Raw genomic sequence first — 19,566 nt, forward strand, 5'->3', positions numbered from 1 at the left:
ACTGCGAGACTACAGACAAAATACTTTTGTGCCTTCATCGCAATCAAGGTGAATTTAACCTCTCCCTCCACCACCCTTCCCACTTTCTACCAATTTGTCAAGTGCACAACTAGAGAAAATAAGACTTTGGATCTGCTGTATGCAAACGTTAAAGATGCCTACAGCTCCACTGCCCTGCCCCCCCATGGCAGATCAGACCACAACTTAGTTTTGCTCACACCATCATACAAGCCAGTTGCTCAGCAGCAACCTGTGACAGTGAGGACAGTGAGGAAATGGTCTCATGAGGCCATGGAGACACTGTGGTGCCCTGGAAGCCACTGACTGGAATGCCCTGTATGAACCACATGGTGAGGACATAGATGGCATAACAGACTGCGTCTCTGAGTACATCGGCTTCTGCACTGACAACTCCACCCCCACAAGAGAAGTTCTCTGCTACCCAAACAACAAACCCTGGGTTACCAGTGACCTGAAGGCCCTACTTAATGAAAATAAGAGGGCCTTTAGGACAGGGGACCAGGCGGAGCTCAAACATGTGCAAAGGGTGTCATGCCCCCGTGTTTCGGTTGTCATATGGTTTCCCTTGTGTTCCGATTATTTCTGTTCCGTGTGCTTTGTTCCTCACAATGTCTTTGCTTTTCCCCACAGGGTGGGCGTGATCTTTCCCCATGCACTCCCTAATCACTTCCAGCCCTCAGCAATTTTCACACTCGTTCAGGTCGCATTCCTCACACCCTCCCTGATTAATTCCAATCAGCACCAGACTATGAAGCCACACTTTTTGTTTCTGTCTTTGCCAGATCGTTGATTTGTTGCCCAGCGTCACACCTTGCTATCGCGTTTAAACCCTAGCCTAGCACTAATTTCTATACCCCGTTTTCTCTGCACCTTCCTCGGTTTCCTCACCTCGCACTGTTTCCTTGGCCACAGATTGTTTGTTCATGTACCTTGTTCAGTGTTCCCGTCTGTCGTGCCTACGTGTTGTCTGCGTTGCGTCTTGTTCCATGTTCCCCTGTTCTCCCCAGTTACCTCCCCAGCTCCAACCTCCCGATCCAGCCTGTCCTTCGCCGGCCTCCCAGTCTCCAGCCCAGCTCCGCCACCGACACCGGAGGTATTCCGTTCAGCGCCAAGCCGGATTCCGGATCTCCCCACAAAACCTCACAGCCCTGCTCCAAGCCTGCCTGGGTTCCTGCCACAGCCTGTTCAGCGCCACGCCAAGCCGGATCCCGGACCTCTGCACCTACCCTCACGGTTCCTGTCCCAAGTCTGCCCTGGTTCCCACCGCCCTCTGTCTGTACTCAAATAAACCCCTTTTTGTATTCCATCTACTGCTGTCTCTGAGTCCTGCATTTGTGTCCAGTCCGAGACCGGTTCTTAACAAAGGGAACTAAAACAAAGACTAATGGAGAGTAAGGACTCCTAAAGAAGGAATCTGGAGGAGAAACTGCAGAGGAATAAGGCAAGGGATGTCTGAAGTGGGATGAGGGAGATCACTGTTTTCAGAGGAAGGGCTGGGGGTGCAGTTGAGGGGAATCTAGATCGGGCAAACGAGCTGAACCAGTTTTTCAACAGGTTTGACTCATCCCCCCCCACCTCCAGAAGCCCCCACACTATCCCTCTGAGCTGCCCACTCACGCAGCCCCCAGGACTGTCCCTCTCCGACATCCATTCTCCCCCCGTCGACACCACCACAGAAGACCTCAGTACTCCTTCACACACACCCCACCCCCCCACTGACACCTGCTGTAGACCCTGCTCGTTCACAACCCCCTCATTCACACCCCCACCTCCCCCACTGACACTCACTGCAGACACTGCCACATCCCCCACTCCCCAGGCTGGACTCCACATAACAGCTGACCAGGTGAAGAGAGAGCTGGAGAGACTTCACCAGGACAAGGCTGCTGGACCGGACGGCATCAGCCCCCAGGTGCTGAGGGCGTGTGCTGACCAGCTATGTGGAGTACTCCAGCACCTTTTCAATATGAGCCTGTACCTCAAGCGAGTCCCTGTGCTATGGAAAACATCATGCCGGGTGCCAGTGCCTAAAAAGGGGTGTCCCACAGTCCTGAACGACTACAGGCCAATAGCACTAACCTCTCACACAATGAAGGTCATGAGAGACTGGTCCTAGCATACCTTAGACCACTGGTGAACTCATCATTAGACCCCCTGCAGTTTGCGTACCAGCCAAATGTGGGTGTGGATGATGCAATAATATACCTGCTGCAGAGGGCCTACTCCTCCCTGGACAGACCCAACAGCACAGTGTGGATTATGTTCTTCGACTTCTCCAGTGCCTTCAATACAATCCAGCCTAGACTGCTGAAGGATAAACTGGAGGACATGCAGGTGGATGCCCCCATGGTCTCATGGATCGAGGACTACCTGATGGGCAGAATGCAGTTTGTGAGGCTACAAAGCTGTGTGTCTACGCGTCTGGTGAGTAACATCGGGGCCCCCCCGGGAACTGTGCTATCTCCCTTCCTGTTCACCATCTACACGTTGGACTTCAAGTACAACTCTGTATCCTGTCATCTGCAGAAATTCTCGGATGACACTGCCATTGTGGGGTGTGTGGAGGGTGACCGGGAGGAGGAGTACAGGGGTGTGGTGGACTGCTTTGTGAAGTGGTTTGGGGAACACCACCTGCAGCTGAACGTGGTCAAGACTAAGGAGATTGTGGTGGATTTCAGGAAGAAGAGGGCCCCACCTTCTCCGGTCCTCATCAGTGGGAGTGATGTGGAGATCGTCAAGACCTATAAGTACCTGGGCGTCCATCTGGACGACAAACTGGAATGGTCCACCAACACCGAGGCCATCTATAATCGTGTGGTTGAAACAGTTTGCTTGAAAAAGTTATTTAAATATATTTAATTAAAGATGACATTTTTCATGAAAAGAAATGGTGGTCTTTGTATTCGTGGACAAAGCATCTTCAAAGAGGTATAGATTTCATATTATATGACATAAGAGTAATTGTCTGTGTTTGCAAACATATGTGCTCGCACTTCATTTGCTACTCAAATGGTTAAGGAGTATAAGGCAGGGCTGGAGATAAGTCTAACCAAGCACCACAAACAAATAAATAGTCATAATTCCTAGAGAGAGAGTAGGTGTGTGTGTGTGTGCGTGTGTGAGCACGCGTGTGGTCAGGTTTTTGAGCAGCTATTTGAAAGAGGAAACAAGGGTAAGTGTCATTGAAGTGTGACACTTTATAGCCAATAAATAAAACTTAAAGCGATATAAGTATATTATTACATTATCGGCTCCTGTTATTACATTTTTTATGATTTTTTAAAAACCCAGTTAATAATGTAATAACCAGCCAATAATGTAATAACTTATTACATTATGTGCAAAAAGTTATTACGTTATTGGTTCAGAAATTTTATTACATTATTGGTCAGTTATTACATTATCGACTTTTATTACATTAAGAACGGAAAAATTATTACGTTATTGGCAGTTATTACATTAACGGTAGTTATTACATTATTGGCTGCTACACGCTACCCAAATGGTACTGTCCTGATGGGAGTTTTTTTTTATGACCTAGTCGTTATGGATGGTATCTTGTCATGTTTACAAAAGTTAACCTATATAGGAAAAATGAAAGGAACGCATCTTACAGTTTTTGCAGGAAGTTGTGCAATTACAGCACATGATGCATGCTTTCCGTGGAAATTTAATTGTTTCCAAGTTAACTGGCTTGCAGTTAGCTGATGGGAAATCATTGAATGTCTTTTAAAAACCTGATTGTGTTTACTTGGAAATGTTCTATCACTATGAAATGTAATAGTGTAATGAATATGTTAATGTGATGAATTGTTATTTTGATGTATTCCAGGGATCAGAGATGAAACTATTTGCAATGCCATTAATTCAATTCAATTCAATTTTATTTGTATAGCGCTTTTTACAGAGAACTGTCATAGTTCAAATCACCCGAGTTTCCTTTTACTAAGCTTAAAGAGATGAAACATCTTAAGTCTTTCCTCATAGCTTTTATCTTTAAAACCAGGAATCAGTTTGGTTGTCCTTCTTTTACCCTTTTCCAGAGCCTCTATATCTTTCTTGTAGTATGGTTCCCAGACCTAGTCTGTTGGTAATCAGAGCACTATGTACAATTTAGTCAGGAAAATGGTGAGCATTGTTGGGCTGAATGGCTTGTTCTCATCATTATGCTATGTTATGTTAACTAAGTTCTGTCAGAATAATCATTGTTGTTCAGGCCCAATTTATCATTGCAACGTATGCTTTGTCATGGATTGCAAACCTTATCCTGATATCATCCATACCAAATTTGGTGTTGGATTTATGGGCACATGTGCAATAATGATTTGAATAGTGCAATTTTGAAGTGATGCTGTAGCACCAACTTGGATGGTAGGTGCGCAAATGATCTACATGGTTCCCTTTACAATTTATATATTTCCTAAATTTGAACAGCGGCTGGATTTAAATATTTTTGGAATTATTCATAATTAATTATCTTTAAGAATCTTGGACGGAGGGGGATATACTTCTCAAGGCTGTTGGAGGGAAGCTGTCTGAGGGTTCCTGTGAAAGAATTTGGCCTTATGGGGCCTATGAAAATGAGTATTTTGCAAAAAGTGCACCCTACAGGCCACATTGCAGTATAATACTGCGAACCTGTGCATGTTCGTCCACAACATGGCTGTCCATCATCCCTTGAATTACCATCGAAATCGGCATAAATTTGTGGCCATACACATATTTGGTTGGCCATTTTTGTATAAATTGAAATTACAGTCCTGTGGCCTTGTTACACCAAATAATGTAATAAAACTCGATAATGTAACAACTTGCCAGATAATGTAATAAATATGTTACATGGATAACGTAATAACTTTTTCCGGATAATGTAATAACTTATTACATTATCCGGTGGTTGTTACATTATCCGGTGAGTAAAACTTTTTGGATGAATAACGTAATAACTTCACCGGATAATGTAATAACATATCAATATCACTGTATGTTTTATTTAAAAATTTGATAGTTGAAAAAAAGAAAAGTGTCACATTTTGCAACACATTTTGCACAGACAAACTTGTAGAGAGAGAGAGAGAGAGAGAGACCAGTGAACTGTTGTTTCTTAGAGAGTATAAAATTGTAGTCAGTTAATGTGGCACCGATAACCTTTATGTGGCAAATACTAATGTAGCTATGTATAATTTTGTTCAAAAATCACTGTCTTTGTTTTATGTCATTCATAGCAACTGTCTCACTTTGCTACATGCAGAGATTAAAACACACACATACACACACACGCACACTCTTAGTCTAGCTTTAGAGGAATAACATTCTATTCTTAAATGCTTCAGCTCCATGAACAAACTGTGCAGCTTTACATTATTGGATATTTGTGTTTGAAGGGTTTTTGAAAGATTTAACACATTTTCACAAATTATTTCTTTGAAACAAATAACCTTTATTGTCTCTCTTCAGATCACAGATTGTAGAGGACATGAACTTCTTACCAAAAAACTTACCATAGCAATATAAAGTAGTTCTAGCAGTAAAAAAAAAAGAAACTTCCCAGAATGCCTTAGCTGTACTTTATTTTCAAAAGATATATTTGACCTTATATTGTCTGTAACCACCAGATATAAAATTATTGCATCTTACTGAAAAGTAAATTAACAAAGTGGACTGCCTTACAAAACTGTTGCTGCCCATTTTCATTTCAAAAAAGAAAATACGGTACTCTATTTCCAAAAGATGTCTTTGACCTTATATCGCCCGTATCCTATGTGTCTAAGCACAATCCAAATGGTAAACAGATGTTGTAGTTCAAAACTATAAATAACATCCTATAAGGATCTGAAACATGTAACTTTACAATAAACAACATATCTCAATGCATTTTATTACCTTCAATGTGTAGCAATGTAGTTTTAATATAAAAAATAAACATTTTCCATCACCAACCTGCCAAATGTGACTATTACCCCCGGTTTCCACCGGGTGTGGCTGCGTCGCGTTCCGGCTGCGATGCGGCCGCCGGAGCTGATCGCGGCCACTCTAGACGATGCTTGTGAAGTTGCTTCTGGGACGCTTCAAGTAGGAGAAGAAATGCAAGTGTTCTCCTCCTGCTAACACGCACTGAATGTGAAATATAGATACAAAATAATTATGAGGATGAATGCATTTTTAACAACTAAAACACAGCCACAAATCTTTGATCCATGTCATTCATAACTGGACTTAACTGTATTAACTTTGTCTGTAGGCTACAGCACAACAAAGTAGGAAATAACAACAATAAACACAATTAAAACAGACAAAAAAAGAAACCATTTAACTATGTAGCCTACTTACCCATGGTAGAAGCACAAAAATCAAGGAAAAATGACCAAATCAGGAAGTCAACAAAATCGGGCAGACAAAACGCTCCGCTTCTGAAACACTCCCAGTGGGGTATGGAGCCGTGCAGAGGACAGAACAAAACCGCGTCACAGACGTGACATTATCGACCCGCACCTGGTGGAAACCGGGGGTTAAATGCCAAATATAAAAGTGCATCTTAGTGCATAAAAGTAGTAGTGCATATAAAAGTAGTGCAGAAAATCAAAAGGAATCAACATTCCAACAAGTGGAATGCTATGAGAAACTGTTGCTGCCCATTTTCATTTTTAAAAAGTACTCTTTTTCCAAAAGATGTCTTTGACCTTATACCGCCCGTAAGTGTCTAAGCACAATCCAGGCCTTCATCCACCGATTACCTTATGGCTTAGACAGTTCTCTGAAAAGGTGTGAAACCCTATTGAATGTTCCTATCATAGACATGTCCAGTTCAAGGGGTAACTTGATTATTATTGACAGGATTTATTTTGGCAGTGCTAAGAGTGCTATGTTTTCTGTATTTTCTCCCTGGTTTGTTCTCTAATCTGCTGCTTTGGTCTGCTGCATCACCTGCTCCCTGGTCTGCTCCATTACCTTCTTCCTGGTGTTCTTCATGGTCTGCTTCCAGGTTTGAACTCCAGGCTGTTCCGTTGCCTGCTTCCTGGTCTGAACTCCAGTCTGTTCCATTGCCTGCTTCCTGGTCTTAACATTGGTCTGCTCCATTACCTTCTTTCTGGTCTGCTTCCTGGTGCTCTTCATGGTTTGCTTCCTGGTCTGAACTCCAGTCTGCCCCATTGCCTGCTTCCTGGTCTTAACATTGGTCTGCTCCATTACCTTCTTTCTGGTCTGCTTCCTGGTGTTCTTCATGGTCTGCTTCCTGGTCTGAAGTCTAGTCTGTTCTGTTGCCTGCTTCCTGGTCTGAACTCAAGTCTGCGCTATTGCCTGCTTCCTGGTCTGCTCCTTTGTCTGCTTCCTGGTCTTAACGTTGGTCTGCTCCATAAGCTTCTTTTCCACAAAGGTTTCTCTATCGTCTCCCTGGTCTGCTCTTTGGTCTGCACCACTGTTTGATTCCTGGTCTGCTCTACTGGTTGATTCCTGGTCCGCTCCACTGTCTGATTCCTGGTTTGCTTCATTGTCAGCACTCTGGTCTGCTCTATAACCTGCTTGAACTTCTCCATTAAAATCCATCCTTTCACACTCAGCCTCCTGAATGGCCTGGATATAATGACTAACTTGACCTTCAAGGCTTAAATAATGATCCCCATGTCCCTCAGCGATGTGGCCAAGAACCATAAGAGGCAAGTTGTCACAATACCTATTGGACGGCGTTATAACAGAGGTTGCATCAATTCTGGACACAACCAGAAATTGAACATGGAAAATCTGAGAGGCTCTCTGAAGTGTTATATTATCTCCATATGTTCCCTGTTGTGCCATACTTTGCAAGTATGCACTCCAGTTGTTGCCTTCCACATAGTTTGACAGTGGTGTACCATGCGCTCTATGTGGATCACTTGTTAGACCTCCCACAATTTCCTCTCTCAGGGATGTCGCTGAGCGGAAAATTCCCAGAGTGGCCAACTGATCAGCCATGGCAGCAAACTGGCAATTGCCATCTGGGTCTGGGTCAAAACGTATGGTAAGGTCTGAGAATTCATAAGACTCCAGTCTCTCCTTCTGTGTGTAAGGCATTAGTAACTGGCTTTGGGGATTTTTTTTTTCAGACAGAGAAGACTTGCGCTGTAGTTTTTCTTTTTTGTCACACTGGTCACATCAGATACAGAAAACCATTGTTCTGTCACAGTGAGTTTGCCTGGTATCTGAAACTCGACCTTGTATTTTGATACCTTTAAATTTCTCTTGATAATTATACCTGGCAATACCAGATGTCTTTTTGAAACTCTGTGTGTACTTTCGTTAACCTTGACCAATACTTTGTCTGTTACCTTGTAAACAGAAGGTGGATGTTTTCCAGATGTATTCCGAATCATTCATCTGTTGCAGTGCTCAGTGGCCTTCTGTGCCTTTTTTCTTAGTTTACAACGTTTATTCTCAAACTGAAGTCTTTGTTTTAGGGAGGGTAGATTGGCCCGTGGTTCTTGTGTGGAGTGTTCATTACTGATCTTGGATGGAGAACATGTAAAGGGATTGGTTATCCTGTGACTTTTTCTTCCATAATATACCTCAAACGAGACATCCAATTCAACACCTCTTTCGGATCTTCATTCATTACTCTGGAGTAAACCGGCAAATGCTTAACCCAGTTAACCCCTCCCTTCTGAAATTTAACAAGCTCATACATGATCTTCTTCCTTAACACCCTGTGACTCCTTTCCACTTTACCCTGGCTCTGGGGATGGTATGGAGAACTCTGAATTACTTTGACCTGGAGAGATTCCATAAGCTTCTGAACTGCGCCTTTAAATTCTCTTCCTTGGTCATGCTATAAAACCCTAGGTGGGCCATGCTCAGAGTAGATATCTGCAAGGTGTTTTGCAATCTCTGTGCTCTGCTCACCATGCAATTGTCTCATCCATACATACCTGTTGGTAAACACATCAATTATGGTCAGGATGTACCGGTATGTGACTCGTCCATGTTTAACCATCCATTTTCCCATATCGATAAGGTCAATCTGATGGCGACTTTGAAACATTTTGGCCTTGATGGGCTTTGGAACGGGCCTGTTTAAAAATCTAGCCTTATGCTATTGGTAATGCCTGGAGTTGTCTAATGTTTTTTCCACATTGTCTTCACTTATGCCAGAGTATTGTTCCTTTAGTAGTTTGTGCAACTTTCTTGCATCAGACCCTTTCGTCTCATGCAGACCTCTTTTCACAATTTGTCTGATGGCACACTTCTTAGCTACCAGTTTTCCAGCGCATGTTATTGCCTGTCTATATTCACTGAGAGCATAATGGTCTCTATTCCTCCACAATCGAACAAGAGCAGCACGTTGGGTTCTTGATCTCTCTGCTACAGGGACATTGAATTCCCCCTTCAGTGCCTTGAGTATAACATATGTCTCCTCAGACATTGCTTGATGTCCATGTCCCATACATAAGACCCAAATGGTACAGGACAGGAAAATTATTACTGGTATTATTCTCATTTTTCCAGATCTGCCAGACAGATTGAATGGTGCAATTAGTAAATGTTTCTTAGTATAACCAATTTAATTTAATAACCAATTTAATGTATGTATTGATTGGTTATCACTATCCATTTGATTGTGGTCTCCAACCCTGGTCCTAGAGGTAGAGTGTGTACATACCACACGACTGCGGTGTCTATTACAGCGAGGCGTCATTGCACCAAGGTTCATTGACATTTACATGTAGCCTGGAACGGAACAAGCTCGTATTGGAGTAAAGGTCGTCATAAAGATATCAACGTGCGAATGTTGGTTTTCACTAGGCTAAAATATGCCATAATTTTCATATGCAGACTAGGCTAAGTAAAGAAATCAACTAACTTTGCTATTTGCAAGGCATAATTTAAATAAAGTGATTTTGATATGTTAATAAGTTATCACATTATCCGGAAAAAGTTGTTATGTTATCCGTTCCACATATTTATTACATTATCTGGCAAGTTACTACATTATCCGGTTGTATTACATTATAAAGTCCTTCTAAATGAAAAAGTTATTACATTATGAAAAGTTATTACATTATCTGGTATTATTAAATTATCCGGTGTTACAGGCCATCTTTTGAGATATCAAAATTCCCTTCACAATTTAACACAGGAACATTCTGTAGATGACACATACCAAATATGGTGAGAATCGGACCAATGTTCTAAGAAAAAAAGTAAAAATAGCAGGGATTCTACAATTATTATTATTTGTTCAAAATGAGCTGGTAGACATGTGGAAAAAACTTGGTGGATGTACGTCAAATGGCACAGCCGTAATAAAGTTGCAATTTTGCAGGTGGCGCAGTAGCGCCTCCTAGAGTGCCAGTTGCATGTGAGTCATACATAATAAATTGGTAACCATACTGAACAAATTTCGTGAGTTTTGGGTAGGGGGTGAAAATGTAGTAAAAGCCGGAAAATAATAATTACAAGAAGACGAATCCTAGCTAAAACAATAAAGGTCCTATGCACCCTTGGTGCTTGGCCCCCTAATTAATACATATCTTCTCAAAAATTGAATATATTTGCTTAACCCTTTGTGCAAGCCCCCCACTCACACATTCAACTCACACATTCATTGCTCCTCAAACCAAACTATGAGTGGAAACAACTAGCTCTGTGTTTTAGCTTTATTTGGAGACGATAGACTAAAACAATGCTAAATATGGAGTTTTTAAGTGCCACCATTGTCACGCAGGTGCACCCCCTCCCTGTAGTCTCTTCTGCAACTATAACCCCCAAGCATGACACATGGAACAATAGCATCCATTTGGGAGTTCATAAAAATATTCTTTCACAACCAAAAATTTGTATTCTGCCATAGCAACAAGAAAGCCAACAATAGCTCATAGGAATGCCAATATACTGGCGAAAATAACAAAGAAAATTTGAAATTACACCATGTCATTCTCCTATCAGTATCTGCTACTAAATATGGAATAAATATACAAGCTTATCATTGGTTTTACACATAAATGTGTCCCTTTCAAAATCCAGTGGTCATTGAATGTCTTGATCAATCACTTTAAGAAATAAGCTTAAGACATTCAGACTCATTGTTTCACAACTCCACACATTTCATGTTACCATACATTTCCTGTGTTAAGTCAATTAGGGTATGTACTTTATTTCCATCAGAGGTCATTTCAAAATAATAGCTAAGAGACAGATTTATTTCAGTATTATGTACTATGTACAAAATTTTACATACACTTTGTTAGTATTTGGTGGCATTGCCTTTTAATTGCTTAACTTGAAACAAATGCTTGGGGTAGCCTTCCACAAGCTTCTCACAATACTTTGCCGGAATTTTTGCCCATTCCTCCTGACAGAACTGGTGTGACTTTGTCAGGTTTGTGTGCCTTCTTGCTCAGACACGCATTTTCAGATCAGTCCACAAATTCTATATGGGATTCAGGTCAGAGCTTTGTGATAGCCACTCCAATACTTTAACTTTGCTTTGTTGTCTTTAAGCCATTTTTTTTTTTACAACTTTGGAGGTATGTTTAGGATCATTGTCCTGCTGGAAGACCCAGTTGCAAACAAGTTTTAACTTTCTAGCTGATGTCTTGAGGTGTTGCTTCAGTATTTCTAGATAATCCTCCTTCCTCATGATGCCATCTATTTTATGAAGTGCAACAGTCCCTTTTCCAGCAAAACAGCCCCACAACATTATGCTGCCACCCCCATGCTTCACAGTTGGGATGGTGTTCTTCGGCTTGAAAGCCTCACCCTTTTTCCTCCATACATAGCGTTGATCATTATGGCCAAACAGTTCAATTTTAGTTTCATCTGACCAAACAACAGTCCTCCAAAAGGCTTGGTCTTTGTCCCGGTATTCACCTGCAAACTTCATTCTGGCTTTTTTATGCCAATCTTGGAGTAGGGGCTTCTTCCTTGCGCGACAGCCTTTCAGGCCATGGCTATATGGAATTCTCTTAATGGTGGATGTAGACACTGGTACCTGATGCCTCCAACTCCTTCACCAGTTCCTTTGTTGTTGTCTTGAGGTTCAGTTGAATTTGTGCCTCCTTCCTGAATGATGCAGAGTGCGTGGACCCAAGATTTTTATGTTTGCATACAATTGTTTGTACAGATGCTCATGGTACCTTCAATTGTTTGGAAATTGCTCCAAAGAAGGAACCAGACTTATGGAGGTTCACAATTTTTTTTCTGAGGTCTTGGATGAGTTGCTTGGATTTTGCTATGGTATCAAGGGAAAAAAGGCAGTGGCTCTAAAGGTAGGCCCTTAAATACCGTCACAGGTGCCAATTACCTCCCTATTAACACTTAATTATGACAATCAGGCTAATCAGAAGCTTCTAAAAATGCATTGCATCAATTTCTGGAATCTTCCAGACTGTTTAAAGACAGTCAAATTGGTGTATGTAAACTTTTGAACCACTGAAATTCTGATATAGTGAATTAAAGCTGAAATAAATCTTGAATCGATCGTTTTAAAATAACCTCTGATGTGAACAAAGTAGATGCCCTAATTGAGTTTGAATATCTTTAGCCTAGGTGTATGTAAACTTTTGGCCCCAACTGTACCAGCATGCACATATTACTGCTTGTAACATCATTTATGTTGTGTCATATTTTTGATATTGTAATATTCTAATTGGTCATAATGAACAACTGTTAGCCTTCGCTAATAATGCTCAGCACATTTGTATTGGGAGTGAACTAACAGCCCTAGCTGTTAGTATGGAATGGAAATGGCAATGGAAAATACTCATTCAAATTTACTGTGTGCTGATATGTGCTAGATAACATGATCATAATAGTAACATGTCATCCCATACCCTTTGCAACAAAAGATTACATACTATACATTACAGAAAAACATACAAATGATGACATGGTGATATCTTAAACCATCATAAAGGGGTACATTTATATGCTTTATAATGGATGAAAAGCATTTTATTCATTTTTGGAGGGGTCTTTGGACCCCTAGATGTCTTAGTCCCATATACTGATGAAAAGATGTAATTCTCACTTGAAAATAATGCAAACATACGTTTCATGAGTCAAAACTGATTTGTAGTGAAATATGCTATTATGTTATGATTTACAGCAATGCAAAATTAGATAAACATTTTGGATAGATTTGGAGACACTGTGGTTAACTGGTGTGGTCTTTATTAAGCAACTGAGAGAGAGAGAGAGAGAGAGAGAGAGAGACCTGGATCACACCAGACAGCTCTGCCACTCCTGCTGCCCTCTCGTCCTCCTACTCCTTCTCCCACACCCCCTGGCGATCTGGCCGTGGTGGTGGTACTGGTCTACTAATCTCCCCCACCTGGAAATTCTCTGTTCTCCCCCTCCCTGACCTGTCTATATCCACTTTTGAATTCCATCCTGTCTCTATCACCTACCCTACTAACCTCTATGTTGATGTTATTTATCGTCCCCCGGGGCCCCTGGGAAGCTTCCTGGATGAGCTAGACATCCACCTAGAGGTCTCCCAGTCTGCTGCCTTCCTACCACTACTCCACTCCTTCAACCTCTCACTACAACACTCTCCCCCAACCCACAAGGCAGGTAACCTCCTAGACCTGATCTTCCTGAGGACCTGCTCCAGCTCCAATCTCACGGTTACCCCCCTGCATACGTCTGACCATCACTTCATCTCCTTCTCCCTCCCCCTCTCTCCACATCCTCCCTCTCCTCCTCCCACCCCCACTGTCACTGTTCGCCGTACCCTCCGCTCCCTATCACCCTCTTCTCTTGCTCACAGAGTGACTGCTTCCCTCCCCCCTCTTCAATCATTTTCCAAGCTCCCCACTAACTCTGCATCCTCCACCCTAACTTCATCTCTCTCCTCAGCACTCGACTCCCTATGTCCTCTTGTCCCTAGGCCAGCATGTTCATCCCCTCCTAGTCCATGGATGTCTGACATCCTACGCACCTCCAGGGCCAGCCTCTGCGCTGCTGAGAGGAAGTGGGCCAAATCCAGGGACCCATCTGACCTTTCAGCCTAGTCTCTCCTGACAGAGTTTTCTTCTGCTGTCACTGCCGCTAAGGCAAAATTCTACCAAACTAAAACTCCATTTCTAACCCTCATCAACTGTTCTCTATTTTCTCCTCTCTCCTCAGCGTGCCACCTCCCCCACCCCAGTCTTCCTTCACTGCAGATGACTTTGCAGCATTCTTTGACGAAAAGATTGCAGACATCCGCAGCTCCTTTGCCCCCTCTGCGCCCTCCGCCCCCTCTGCGCCCTCCGCTCCCTGTTTCTCCACATTTTCTCTCCTCTCAAACTGAAGTTTCCCAGCTCCTGCTCACCCACCGCCCTACCACCTGCACTCTCGACCCTATCCCCTCATCTCTCCTCCAGACAATCACACCAGACATCCTCCCATTGGTCACCTCCCTCGTGAACTCCTCCCTATCTTCTGGATGTTTCCCCTCATCCTTCAAGAGGGCCCTCATCACCCCACTGCTGAAGAAACCCACACTAAATCCTTCAGTCATTCAGAACTACCGCCCGGTATTTCTCCTCCCTTTTCTATCCAAAACACTTGAACCTGGATGGACAATCACCACCTGAAGCTCAACCCGGGAAAGACGGAGCTAATCTTTATTCCTGCTCTATCCTCTCCCCTCCTCGATTTTTCCATTTCCCTAGGGGACACCTTAGTGACATCATCACCCTTTGCCAAGAATCTTGGAGTGGTGATGGACAACAGGTTGTCCCTCTCCAAGAACATCGCAGCAGTAAGCCGGGCATGCAGATTTTTCCTGTATAACATCCAAAGAATCCGCCCCTTTCTCACCACCTACTCAACCCAGCTCCTGGTCCAAGCAATGGTTCTATCCCACCTGGACTACTGCAACTCTCTTCTGGCTGGACTACCGGCATCTGCCATCAGACCCCTGCAACTCATTCAGAATGCTGCAGCTCGTCTGGTCTTCAACCTCCCCAGACACTCCCACGTCACTCCCCTGCTCACTACCCTCTACTGGCTGCCTGTTATAGCTCGCATCAAATTTAAAACATTGGTCCTAGCATACCAGGCAGTCAAGGGATCAGCCCCAGCATACCTCCACGAGATATTCAAACCCTACATGCCAGCCAGATCCCTCCGTTCTGCTACCTCAGGACGCCTGGCACCTCCCCCTCTTCGCACCTGCGCTTCCCGAACACGTCTCCTGTCTGTTCTGGCCCCACGATGGTGGAATGACCTCCCCATGGAGGTCAGAACAGCTGAGACACTGACCCATTTCAAGTGCAGGCTGCACCTCTCCCCATCCCTCCCTACCTCCCTGTAATCTCTTAAATGACTGTAAGCTTAGGGTTGTAACTAGGTAGCTGTTTCGTAGGTGACTTAGTTAATGCACCTGTCTTAACTACTGCTTGTATTTTTCCATAGACTGCGTTGTTGCTGTTCTCGTTTGTGTTAGTGTTAATCAGTTTAACCTTCAGGGTCCAAGTTGAACTATGCGGTTGTTCCCTGCACTTGGACTGGTACTTCTCTCTAGGGTTTTCGTCATACTTGTTCCTGGTTATGGTTATACACTTTGTTGTACGTCGCTCTGGATAAGAAATGCCTGTAATGTAATGTAATGAGAGAGAGAGAGAGAGAGAATGGCGTTACTACAAAACAAACAAAACAGCTTCGCCCTTCACCTTCACAGGATCCAGGTAAAAATAATAAAGCAACACAAACTAAAATAACAATGAAAAATAACCAAAACTACAAAGCACTTTCTAGCCTTATTTGTGCTGGAATGTTACTCTCTCTCTCTCGGTTTGTGTCTGCCTCGGTCACAGACCCCTACTGGAAAGAAAGCACATTTTGATTGATGTGCTCCAGGTGCATGTGCCTACTTAACTAGCAGGCGTGGTCTTTAGACTGCCCTGAACCTCTCACAAAAACCAAGCCCTGCCACAAACTGTCTTTCTTCATTTCAGCCAAGTCTGTGTGATGCCTGGAGTTATAAAGCTTTAAATAGGGCATCCCCAAAATGGGCAAGGATTGGCCAGATTTGGTATGTGCGCAAAAGTGTATTTTATGAATTTATATTTTCCTTTTTTAGGTAGCCCTATCTCTTCTGCCCCATAGCAGTGTGGGCACCGATGCCCAGAGAATGGCAATAAAGCAAATACCAGCAATTTATTTAAAAAATGGGCCACGAACATGCCGCAATTTTGTGGCCAGCACCTGCAACAGACTCCATTCTGGCCAACAGCACTTGTTCCCTTATCAGCGCTCAGGGCAATAAATGGCAGTAAAATAAAAGGAGCCTCCCCATCTCTTAATCACTTATCACACAGTAACCCACATCATAAAAATTTTTGTGCTCTCTACAAAAAATTGTATACCCTTTCAGCTTTCAGAGCAGTACCTCATCAAATAAATCACAATAAAGCCAGTGTGCATCCAAGAATGACAGATTGTGTGGTTTGTGGGGAGGACTGCAGAACCTTGTTACAGTGGTGGCCCATATGGGGGGAGAGAGGAGGCAAGGACAAGTAGGAGCGAGGGCAGTGGAATCACTGCTGGGGCAAGCCCTGAAACATCTAGCAGCGTTGCAAGAGAGATAGACCACCGCCTTCTTACAGCAGGCTCAGGGGCAGGTGGAGGATTTGGCTCTCCTGTGGACCATGCTACAGCTGAACCCGGCATGATAGTCGCTGCTAACCACCCCAACTGGCAGGTACGCCAGACTACAGATGCCATGAATGGCAGACGCCGAGGACATAGAGGGGTACTTGGTCACGTTTGAGGGTACTGTGGCTGCCTACGGGTGGACTACAGAGGAGTGGGTTGTTGAGCTTCCTTCTCGCCGGGGAAGCTCAACAAGCTGCGCACAGCCTGCCGGCATTCTCAAGAATCAACTACGGGGACCTTAAGCGGGCGATTTTAGACCGAGTGGGTCGAACAGAGGAAGATCACCATCGCCACTTCAGGGCTCTTCGATACGAGGATGTCGGCCACCCCATTGCTCTGGCTCAACAGCTCCGAGACGCTGCTAACCAGTGGCTCCAGCCAGCAGTGCACTCGGTGGTGGAGGTTGTTGAGCAGGTGACGCTCAAGCAGATTGTGCCAAGCCTGCTGACTGCTGACTGGGTGCGCTGCCATAGACTAACACCTGGGCAGGAGTGCTGGTGTTGTGGGCAGCCCGACCATTTCTGCAGGGACTGTCCCCTGAGGGAGGTTGGGCAAGTGGTGCGGGACACTGGCTCACCAGCCCCCTCCCCTGGTCAGGAGGGGATGTACTGGATATCAGTAAGGATTCAAAGGGGTACAGACCACGCTTTGTTGGATTCAGGGTGTAAACAAACCATGATTCACCAAAGCTTGGTTCGGCCCGAGACATTAGTGGAAGCATCGTGGGTGTCAATAAGGTGTGTGCATGGGGATGTTCACAATTACCCAGTGGTGCCAGTGGAAATTCGGCACGGGAAAAAAAGCATAGAGTAAAGGCTGCGGTTAGCTCCCGCCTGTTGCATCCCCTTTTATTGGGTATGATTTAATAATGTAATGAAAGGTTAAATGGGGAAGCGATCATGACTGATAGGAACCTGTGAGCTATGTGATGTGCTCAGTGGTGACGCAAGGTCATCTGATGCTGCCAGATGAGAGTTAGACATGAAAACAATATTCAACCGTCCACCACATTTTGGCAATATTCCAACTTTCACTTTCATATGTGGTGCATGAAACACAAAAAATGCTAAACTACTAACAAAATCTTACATTACAGTGTAAAATATCCTCATTATAAAATACCACTAACCTACTTAAAGACCTATTTAAAAAATAACGTATATAACCAAAATATTTTGAGCAGTAATACTTACTTAGCGATGATGAAATGTTATCTGTGTTAAGTAGATAGAGATTAAATCAGCCCAGTCGTTCTCTCCTCTTCTGTTTTACTCCAGAAAACGATTTCAGTAAGGTCTATCAGCAAACATATGGCTTAGCTATGCCCAGAAGTCCTCAATAATAATAATATTTTCCAAGAAATTACAAAAATAATCGATGAAGTTTTGTCTGGTGCAGTGTCACACAGCTTCTCCTATCACTGTTATGAAGATGACACGCAACTCCCTGTCCCTCTTCGAACCTCTCCCTCACTACCCATCTTCTGCCGTGGCCTGAAGAGGCCTGCTAAATATATGTAATGTAATGTAATGTAATGTGTCTTTTACTGCTACCACAGAGTGGATGCGTAAGTAAATGTTATTATGAGAAAACTTTCGGTTACGCTGAGCTATAAAACGCTATTCCAAAAGCAAACTTAGACATGTCATACATTGTTAGAAAGCTTATTCTGTTACCTATTGGGTCGAATAATTGTCGATTAAGCCAGACTGTACTAAAAAAGGAAACAACACCGTAAACAAGATGTGTGGTACTACGCACAGCTATTTTGGAAGGTACCCAGGCATTACAAATGTGTGTATATACCACAAACAGATTATCCAAGACAATACATGACCACTCAGTCTCAAAAGGGACATCTCTTCGCATAGAACCAATGCTACGGTTGTATATTTATTCAGTATTTAGTCCCAGATATTTACTGTGGAATGGCATGGTATAATGTTTTTTAAAAATGCTGTACTGCTGTATTGGCATATCTTAGGGCTGTTTATCTTGATGCTATGACGGAATATGATTTTTGAGTGCTGAAAGAATATTTCTATGAATGCCCAGATAGACAATATTGTCCATTATGTCATGGGTGGGGGATGTAGTTGCAGATGAGACTGCAAGGAGGGGGTGTATGTTAAATGAATGGCCAGCGCGACAGTGGTCTCCGTATTTGGCATAGTTGCTGTGTATTGTCTACTAATGAAACTAAAACACAGAGTTTCTGTTTTCAACTTACACTTTGGTTGCAGGAGTAATGAATGTCTGATTTGAGCAATCTAGGCATGCTGGCATGCCGACCACTTGGGGGATTACGCTAAGTGGTTAAGGAAAGCTGGGAGGAAGGTCCAAGTACCAGTAAAAATGAAATTCAGTATGTTCTGGACCTGGGAACAAAGCTCCACACACTAGGGCAATTGTCATGGGAGCATTTGCTGCAGGCGCAAGAACGACAACGGCGCCATATAATAAAGGTGTTCAGCTGAGACAATTTGTACCGGGAGATAAAGCGCTTGTATTACTCCCACCTTTACCTCCAAATTACTTGCCAGGTGGCAAGGGCCCTTTGTGGTCACACGGCAAGTGGGGGATGTTGATTATGAAGTTGTATGGTCTGACAGGGGTGGAGCAACACAGATATACCACCTCAACCTCCTAAAAGCATGGAGAGAGGCTGCTCCTGTTTCTCTGGTTGCCACAGTGAGTGAGAGAGATGAGTTGGGTCCGGAAGTGACAAAACCAGTCACTTCTACCCCAGCTCTTTGTGATGATCATCTCTCACTGTGTCAGAGAGCAGATGTGGCCCAGTTGCAGAAGAACTTTGCAGATGTGTTTTCCCCCTTGTCAGGGTGAACAAATCTCATCTACCACCACATTGAAACATCTCCAGGGGTGACGGTGTGTTCTTGTTCCTAAAGATTGCCTGAACACAAAAAAAAA

The sequence above is a fragment of the Anguilla anguilla genome, chromosome 1, assembly GCF_013347855.1.
Source record: "Anguilla anguilla isolate fAngAng1 chromosome 1, fAngAng1.pri, whole genome shotgun sequence".
NCBI classification, from domain to species: Eukaryota; Metazoa; Chordata; class Actinopteri; order Anguilliformes; family Anguillidae; genus Anguilla; species Anguilla anguilla.